The sequence below is a fragment of the Caretta caretta genome, chromosome 7 (assembly GCF_965140235.1).
Source record: "Caretta caretta isolate rCarCar2 chromosome 7, rCarCar1.hap1, whole genome shotgun sequence".
NCBI lineage: Eukaryota > Metazoa > Chordata > Testudines > Cheloniidae > Caretta > Caretta caretta.
The window spans coordinates 58,778,775-58,787,170 of record NC_134212.1 but is presented as its reverse complement, the minus strand read 5'-3'; the positions used below and the strand labels follow the sequence as shown (position 1 = coordinate 58,787,170).

The 8,396-nt window shown below is 46.8% G+C and overlaps 1 protein-coding gene across 1 annotated transcript in view; it reads left to right on the top strand.

The window, feature by feature from the left end:
• The first annotated feature begins 455 nt into the window (after positions 1-455).
• Positions 456-8,396, top strand: part of FRMPD2 (FERM and PDZ domain containing 2) — a 129,522-nt gene continuing 121,581 nt past the window's right edge. Inside the window, exon 1 of the mRNA XM_048858767.2 lies at positions 456-1,038. The gene's annotated coding sequence lies outside the window, so the exon portion shown is untranslated. The remainder of the gene's footprint in view (positions 1,039-8,396) is intronic.

Genomic DNA, 8,396 nt, shown 5'->3' with positions numbered 1-8,396 from the left:
GGCCATTCCAAGGATAACGGGTGTAATATTTTGTACCTTGGGGAAGTTTTGACCTAAGCTGGTAAAGATAAGCTTAGGAGGTTTTTCATGCAGGTCCCCACCTCTGTACCCTAGAGTTCAGAGTGGGGGAGGAACCTTGACAGAGGGTTTGATTGAATCAGTCCAAGAAATCCTTCTCCTATGTTGCTATCTCCTCTCTACACTCTGGTGCTCACCTCAGAGCTGCTTTGCAGGAAGCTTCCCTGCTTTCACATCCCTTCCTCTTTATGTGCACCAGTCCCAAGTCAGACCTGTCCTGTGGTATTACAGGGTTTTCCTTGATTTTTCTCTTCTTATTTTGAGCGTTGCATTGCAATCCAGTCAGTTGTTTTCCCTTGTAACTTTCACTCGTTTTTTCTCCTAGGAAGTGTCTCAAAAGCCCTCATCGGTGTCCTTCAGGACTGACGATTTTCCTGATCATAAAAGAAAGATTCTCTACCTTAGGCTGTCAGTCGGCTCTTTGGTGCATAGTCTCCCTCTTTGGACCGGCTGTGGTCTGAAAGAGACATCAGCCTGCAGACCGGCTGCTGAGCTTTGGAGCTAAGGCTGCCTTGTGCGTCAGGTAATCCAATTGAGTTCTTACATGCCCACGGCCCCACAGATTCCCATTCAGCCAGCTGCTAAATGCCGACTGCTTCAACTGGAAGGTGAACTGTCAAAAAAAAAAAAAAGAGGGAAAGAAAAAAGAGAGAAGCGTAAACAACATGCAGCAGCCATGTCGTTGCCCTCAACTCCAACCCAGGAGGTACTAGGCTGGGCGTGCAACTGAGAGAAGGGAACTTATTGTTCACTTGCTTAGCCACTTGCCAGAGTACTCAGTGCTTAGTTACGAAACATAAACAAAGCAGCAAAAAGAAAGAAAGAAAGAAATCAAAAAACAAACCAACCCTGCACTTCACTGGGAAGTTTGTGTCTATGAAGACTTAGGCTACAGGTTTCAGGGAAAGATATCCGAGATTTTGGACTATTTTGGATGCAGCATCTGTCCAGCTGTTGCAGGTAGTTTCTTGTATGTTTCTTTTCATACCATTATTGATTAAATAAGAATTAGGAGGCTTCCTCGCTTAGGACAGCAGTATTTAATAGCTACCCTCGCTTTTAGAATAAAGATCATTTCTTTTCTCCCATACCATTAGCTGCTTAGATTGTACAGGACGGTTGCTTGTATTAAACACAGTAATTTAGGATGGCCAGATTTTGCTCAGCTCCTACTGATTTCAAGAGAAGTTGGAAACATCCATCCCAGGGCTGAATCTGGATATAAATCTTTAAAGTGAAGGAAAAGAAATTGCTGGATGGTGTTTGTTCTTTTGGCACAGATAATGCTGAATATTTTTGCATTTATATGACATAACTCAAAAAGTTCCATAAAACCATTTTAAGTTATATTTGCTGGTCTCAGGACCCACAATATAATAATAATAATAATGACGGTAGCTCATCTGTCAGACTCAATGGGAGACTCTATTATCACTGTTCATGGACTTGTAATGCACAATAATTTTTTTTAACCCTTATACTACAGACCCGAGAAAGGGAGGATGTGTTTTCTAGAGGTTAGAGCACAAAGGGCACCAGAACTCTCAAGTTCTGTTTCTATCTCTGCTACTGTCTCACTACTTGGTCTTGGGAAAGTCACTTAACTGCTCTGAACCTCAGTTTCTCCATCTGTAAAATAAGGCTAATCCTTATTTTCAAGGATATTGTGAAGTATACCTAATAAGTGTAAAACTTTTTGAAATCTTTAGATGAAAGATCCCAAAGGAGTGCAACTAATAATCATGCTTAGCTCTTAACTCTTATATCCAAAGATCTCAAAGTACATAACCAAAGACAGTAAATCTCATGGTCCCCATTCTCAGATGGAGATACTAAGGCATAGAGACTTTCCCAAGCTCACACAGCTGATTGCAAAGCCAAGAATCCTTGTCTCCTGACTCGTAGTCCAGTATGCTATCCAGGGGATGACACCACTGCATTACAAAGAATTATTACGATAAAGGTGTTGGTAAAAGACAGTAGTCTAGAGGGAAGAGAGGTGGATCTTCTGATGCATAAAAATCCACAAATGGAAAAGAGAAATAATACTGCACTATGTGAGTTCTACTGCCCTTTCACAGCTGGCCTTATAGAGACAGGGAGCAAATCTCTGAAGGGTTAATCTTGGCATGCATTAGCAAGTGGATTTAGCTGATGGCCTACAGGTAAATAGGTTGCTTCAAAGGTTCTCCTTTTACACCTGCTCTTTATGAGAGATGTTTGGAGAAAATAAAACAATGACAGGAGCCAGTCCCTAGTAGACAGACATTCTGAGAGGACTTTGGAATTAATGCCATTTCCCCTTAGGTATTGGGCCAAAGGGAAGGTGGGAGGAAACTGATTTTTAAAGGCACAGATGTTTTCTATTTCCCCTATCATGATGGCACTAAAGGGCATTGTTCTGGGGATAATTTCAACCTCTGCAATGTATTTTACCTTCAGCTACTGATATGTACCATCTTTCTTAGCTCCGTCTTAACTTGGTTTTTGTTTGAGAATTAACTTGGGAGTTTTTAATTATTAAAAATGTCATACACAAACAGCAAACCCAACAAGAATGTGATAGTTCTGATGTTTTGAAGATATATAGTATCAATTTTAAATCATTTTTAAAATGCTGAGCTTTTAGGACCAGATTCACCTGTGCGCTCTGGAGGCTTTGACATTCCAAAGCTGCACAAAGCTGCTAGAAAATACTGGACAACTGAGCTGGGTTTAGAGCTGACTTGCATTGCTACAGTGGAGCACGGCGGCTGGAATGTTTGACTCAGTTTCTCCATCTTTCTCATCCTTACATTCACAGGGAGCTACATTTATTAGAGGAACAATTATGCATTACTTTTAATTCAAAAACTAATTAATAGATTTGTAATTTTTTGGAACATTCATTCTACTCTCAAAGAGCATGTTCTCTAATTTGGGGAGGATATGGTATTTTTAAATATATAAAAAAGAGATTGAATGTCTGCTTCAAGTACAAAACTTAACTCAACTGTGAAGCCAGGACTGGCACCTCCGTAATATAGGACATAGAGAAGGCCAGGTTAACAGCTTAGATCACTTCTAACTGGGACCACTGTAACATAAGAAATAACTCACCCAATCATTACCTTTTCTCTAGAGCTAATTTGCATGTTGCAGCTCTGTAGGTTGTAATGAGACAGTAGTGTGGAACTTTTCTTCTTTCCAGGGGTGAAAGTAGCTTAAAGGACTTGCTGGTACTCCGGAGTCCAAAGGAGGGGGCGGGGCCTCAACTGGAAGAGGCATGGCCTCTACCAGAAGAGGCGGGCCCTTTAAATCCCCAGGCCCTTTAAATTCCCAGGCCCTTTAAATCAGGATTTAAAGGCCCGGGGCTATGGTTCTGGTAGCAGCAGCTGGGAGCCTTGGGCCCTTTAAATCACCCCCTGAGGTCCCAGCTGCAGAGGTGGCTGGGACCCCTGGGACTTGGGGGCAATTTAAAGGAGGAGATTTAAAGGGCCCGGGGCTCTAACTGCCACTACCGCAGCAGAGCCCCAGGCCCTTTTAAATTGCCGACAGAGCCCCGGGGGTCCAGGGCAGGGCCCAGGGATCTGGCTGCTGCTACCCTCCAGGGCCCTTTAAATTGTCCCCGGAGCCCTGCTGCCGGAGCCCTGGGGTAATGGCGACGGGACTCTGGTGGCTATTTAAAGGGCCTGGGATGTGGAGGGAGGGGTTGCAGGTTGTGGGAGGGAGTTTGGGGATGGAAGGGGGTGCAGGGGTGAGAGCTGTGGGGTGAGGCTGGGGATGGGTTTGGGGTGTGGCTGGGGATGAGGGGTGCAGGGGTGTGGTAGGGGGCTCAGGGCTGAGGCAGAGGATTAGGGTGCGGGGGGATGAAGGCTCTGGCTGGGGCTGGAGGTGAGGGGTTTAGGGTGTTGAAGAGCTCAGGGCTAGAGCAGAGGGTTGGGGTGTGGGGGGATGAGGGCTCTGGCTCGGAGTATGGGCTCTGGGGTGGGGCAGGGCTGGGAATGAGCTTGGGGTACAGGCAGGCTGCCCCGGGATGGAGCCAGAGAGGAGGACTCCCCCCAGCCCTCTCCCCACCGGCAGCAGCGAGCTCTGGGGTAGGGGCCCCCTTCTCCCCCCCGGCAGCATATTCACCCCCACCGCTGTCACTGCATGTGCTCCTAGGGCCCCTCTCAGGTCCAGGAATCTCCCTCACCTCTCCTGTGATGGGTGTTGGGGGGGTTGCCATCACATGTGCACCTCGTCCCCTGCTGCTGCCGCCCCTCATTGTGGCCTCACTGGGGGTGGGGGATGGGACTGCCCCTTGCCCAGCATGGAGCAGAAGTGGTGACCGCGGGTGGGGTGGCTGTACTGGTGGAGGGTCCCTCCAGAAAATGAAAGGGTCTGGGGGGAAGGGCAGGGGAAGGGCAGCCTGCCCTGGCAGTAGGGGATAGGGGGCACTAGGACCCTGCGGCGGCAGTTGATGCAGGGAGGCAGCATGGAGCTGCAGGGGATGCTCTGCCCAGGGACTCAGGGAGGCGTGGGGGCAGCAGGGAGAGGACCAGGGGACACTCGGGGGAGGCATGCGGGGGGCGGCAGCAGTGGGAGACCTGGCCCCAAACATTGGTGGAGCCGGGTCCCTGGGCCCTCAATATTGCTGGAGCCATGAGCCCATATAACTCACCTCTGCTGCTTTCTGGTACATCGTACTGGGGTGTACCGGCTTACTTTCACCTCTGCTTCTTTCATATGGAAATAGCAACATTGACAAGTTAATAGAAAGGTGTGAAATCCAGTCGAGGGCTTCAGGAGATGCAGAGTGCACCTTTTTGATACCTCCTGGAAATGAAAAGATGGGGCACTTGTTCACAGTGTGTCCAATGGTTGGGAGGTCTCCACATTCACACCTGTAGCAAATCCTTGATTTTCCATTTGTGCATGTAACAGTCTAATATGGTTGATGGTTGTCCAGTGTCTTCACCAGAGCAAAAAACCAGCCAATTAGATATGAGTGTGAGACTGAACTCGTGTGTTGAGAGGTCTCATTGATAGATGAGTTGACCTCCAACTGGCACTGGTCCTTAAAGGTCCCATAGTTGCATGCTAGCTTGTACAGCCGTGGTATAACAACCCCTATGGCACTGCTGCACTTGAAGCAGCAAGAACATTGCAGTCTTGAGCACCAAGAGGTTTCAGCATCATTTGAAGCTGTCTCTTCTGAGAGTGTAAACTTCAAAACAAAGCAGAATTGATTGTTTCCTGAGCTAGCTCTATTCCTGAGAGCCTGATTTAAGTCCTAAGCAGATTCCTTCCACCTCCATCCACTGCCCCACCTCCACATCCAGCTTCAGACATTTTCTTTTAAATTATAAGCATTTAATTTGTATATGTATAAATTTGAATTGACTGATTTTTATACTTGCAAAAATTGTGTGTATTCACATTTATCAATATGTCTCAAACCTATACACTTAATGTGGAGGCACTGGTAGTGACTTCAGAGTTATGGCTGAGTCTGGACTTCCATCCTTGCCCTGTTTTTTACCCCCTCTAACTTTGAACTGGAGTATCTGATTTAGCTGCACAATGGGGTGTTTGAGATTGGCTGGAAGGATTTTCTTTGAGAATTTGGAAGGCTCAACATTAGATATTTTTTGTACTTAATCAGATATTTTTTGTAGTTCAATTTTTTCCCCAGTCTCCCATGAATTTTCAGCCGCAGTGGTGAGTTTTCTGAGCTCCTTGTTTCACAGAGATGGCTGTTTGCAAAATCAGCATGGGCTTTTGCTCATGCACAAGGCATTTCACAGGAAAGAATGAGGTGTGTTTAGCAAATGAGTTAGCTAAAGGTGTATTAATTAACACCTTTTCCCAGTGCAGACCAGGGGTGTGACATTATAAAAGTCTTCCAGGATCAGAGAATGAGAGAGGCAAAGCGGCAGGGAAATGGTGGGAACTAGATCAGAGAAATGGGGTGTGTGGGAATGAAGAGGAGAAAGTGAGACTAGAGGGGGGGAGGCAGGGGAGTTGCAGGGAGGGAAGTGGACTGCTGCTCGAAAATGAGGCCACTTGTTTGGGTGTCTAAATATGGATTTAGGAGCCCAACTTTGGGCATCTGGATTGGAGAAGTTTGCCCTGAATTGTTTAAAATAACAATTAGAACAGCCATACTGGGTCAGACCAAAGGTCCATCAATCCCAGTATCCTGTCCTCTGACAGTGGCCAATGGCAGGTGCCCCAAAGGGAATGAACAGACAGGTTATCATCAAGTGATTCATGCCCTGTCACCCAATCCCAGCTTCTGGCAAAGGCTAATAGCCATTGATGGACCTATCTTCCATGAATCTATCTAGCTCCCTTTTGAACCCCATTATAGTATTGGCCTTCACAACACCCTCTGACAAGGAGTTCCAGAGGTTGACAGCGCGTTGCGTGAAAAAATACTTTCTTGTGTTTGTTTTAAACCTGCTAACTATTAATTTCATTTTGTGGCTCCTTGTTCTTATATTACGAGGAGGAGTAAATAACACTTCCTTAGGCCTGGTCTACACTATGTGGTTAGGTCGAATTTAGCCGCGTTAAGTCAATTTAAAAATGACTGCGTCCACACAACCGACCCCGTTCCATCGACCTAAAGGGCTCTTAAAATCGACTTCTGTACTCCTCCCCGATGAGGGGAGTAGCGCTAAAATCAACCTTGTTGGGTCAAATTTGGGGTAGTGCGGACGCAAATCAATGGTATTGGCCTCCAGGAGCTGTCCCAGAGTGCTCCATTGTGGCCACTCTGGACAGCTCTTTGAACTCCGATGCACTAGTCAGGTACACAGGAAAAGCCCCGGGAACTTTTAAATTTCATTTCATGTTTGGTCAGCGCGGCGAACTCAGCAGCTCAGGTGACCATGCAGTCCCCCCAGAATCGCAAACAAGCTCCAGCATGGACCAAAAGGGAGACACTGGATCTGATTGCTGTATGGGGAGAAGCATCTCTGCAGGCTGAACTCCTATCAAAAAGAAGAAATGCAAATATATTTGCCAAAATCTCACAGGGAATGTTGGACAGAGGCTACAACAGGGACACACAGCAGTGCTGCGTGAAAGTTAAGGAGCTCAGGCAAGCCTACCAAAAGACTAAGGAGGCAAATGGTCACTCTGGGTCAGAGCCCCATACATGCTGCTTCTGTGATCAGCTGCATGGCATTCTAGGGAGGGACCCTACCACTATCCCACCACTGTCCGTGGACACCTGCAGAGGGGGGAGTCTCATGCAACAGGGAGGAGGATTATGGGGATGAGGAAGAGGAGGAGGAGAATGCGCAGCAGGCAAGCAGTGAATCTGTTCTCCCCAGAAGCCAGGACCTTTTCATCACCCTGGAGCCAATACCCTCCCAAGGCGGGATCCCCGACCCTGAAGCCGGAGAAGGCACCTCTGGTGAGTGCACATTTGTAACTACAGTACAGGGTTTAAAAGCAATCGTGTTTAATGTTTGATTTGCCCTGAAGAATTGGGATGCTCTCCTGGAGGTACTCTGAAAGCCTTTGCAGAAGGTTTCTGGGGAGAGCTGCCTTATTTCGTCCTCCATGGTAGGATACTTTACCATGTCAAGCCAGTAGCAAGTATTCTGGAATCATTGCAGCACAAAGCATGGCAGCGAATGGTCCTGGGTTTTGGTTGCATTCAAGCAACATTCGGTCTATATCTTTCTGTGTTAGCCTCAGTAAAGTGATATCATTCATGGTCACCTGGTTGAAATAGGGGAATTTTTGTAAGGGAACAGTAAAAGGACTCCGTTCATGCTGGGCTGTTTTCATCTGGATAAAAGGGATCATCTCAGAGAATAACCATGTGATGTGGGGGAGGGGTGAAGGGATCATCCTGGAGAATAGCCACGCAGTGGGGTGGGGGTAGGTATGTGCTTCACATCCACCCGAAAACCACAGCCCCTCCTTTTAAATGTGAAACCCAGCCCATTGCTTGCTCTGGGAAAGGAGGGCGCTGCAGTTTGAAAACATTCGCACATGTTATGAAGGCATAAGAAGCCAACCCCACATACCAAAAGGTTTCCCATGGCTGACTGGAAACCGAATTCTGTTGCCCAGCCGTGTGTCTCCATACCAGCAGGTGCTCAATATAAAAGGCAAAATGCAACCTTGTACCTAAAGCACATATGCTGTCTGCTGTGAATTTCTTGATTCACTGTGAAAGAGTCTCCCTTTTGTTTTCAGAAATGTATCATCTTAAATTTTACTCTCCCTTTTTATCTCCCCCCAGGTGCAAATGTTTCTATGCTCCCACTATCATCTCCGTCCCAGAGGTTATCGCAGATCAGAAGGTGAAAAAAACACTTGCAATGACATGTTTT